Raw genomic sequence first — 1150 nt, forward strand, 5'->3', positions numbered from 1 at the left:
CGCTACCACGAACCTGGTGTGGTTTTACGTGCCTGCACGTGTCCAATCAGAAGATGACAAGGTTTTTTTTTTTCGTTTTGTGAAATCATTTTTTTATACAATACCGAGATGTCACTCACAAGACACCCATGTAACGTTACATATGTACGTTTAGTGTAAATTAACGCAGTGGAATTCCTGTCACTCCCCGAGAGAGATATTTCTTTTCAGTGAGCTCTGCACGTCGTGGTATGGATGGCGCTATGGATCCATCTGTAATGACATCCACGATTTGTCTTGCTATATTCTGAAGTAATTAGAAATTAGGAATGTGCATGCAGGCAGAGAGAGAAGAAGTTTTTTCATCTCCCAGATCGGTTTTTTATTGTTCCTAATGGCCCTGAAGTGTCCATGGCATAATTATATTCAGCAGCTCCATATAGGCCTATACTTCTCATGAGACAATCAATGTCAATATTTCAGAGAGCGAGAGAGAGAAAGCGTGCATGTTGCTGTCATTCCTGTTATGCATTTACTCTACAGATCAGTAAGTAGTCTGTCTAAAGGCACACAGTCAATTTCACCTCCATTTCAGTGACTGACAATAATAATGCATGGACTCTGTGGTTTCAGGATGCATACCATTACACTTGAGTGGAAAAGGTAATAGCCTGAGCGTCTGTTACACACCACAGGTGAAACTATAGGCAGTTTGTGACATGCGCCATACAAAGACAAATTCTGTAGGCTAATCTGTATGACTGAGAAACACTATATGTCATTTCTTGTATAATATAAAATGGTCCTTGAAGGAATGGGGATGTACAGGAATCATTAATGAGGTTACTGGAAAAAAGAAAAGTCAAGGAGAATGCCAAAAGAAGCAAGTTTGTAACGAATATGTAAATAATTTTTATTAATATATCAGAGCTTCAGGATCTCCCACATTTACTGGTCATTTCAAAAGGGAAAGACATATAAAGAGATACTAAGGGAAAGGTATGAGGGGATGACAGATAAATGGGTATGCTGTGTAGAAAAGTTTCATGCTTTTTCCAGCAAGAACAAAGAGCCCGTCAGTCATCTCCCTTCAAAGATAAACACAACTTCTAATGAGCTGTGCTCTGTTTGCTTTTATCTTGTTGGTCTGCTGTCTTGCAAATCGTGTGTT

The sequence above is a fragment of the Micropterus salmoides genome, unplaced genomic scaffold (assembly GCF_014851395.1).
Source record: "Micropterus salmoides isolate LMB-PRFRI ecotype aquatic unplaced genomic scaffold, ASM1485139v1 Ms_hic_scaffold_6, whole genome shotgun sequence".
Classification (NCBI taxonomy): Eukaryota; Metazoa; Chordata; class Actinopteri; order Centrarchiformes; family Centrarchidae; genus Micropterus; species Micropterus salmoides.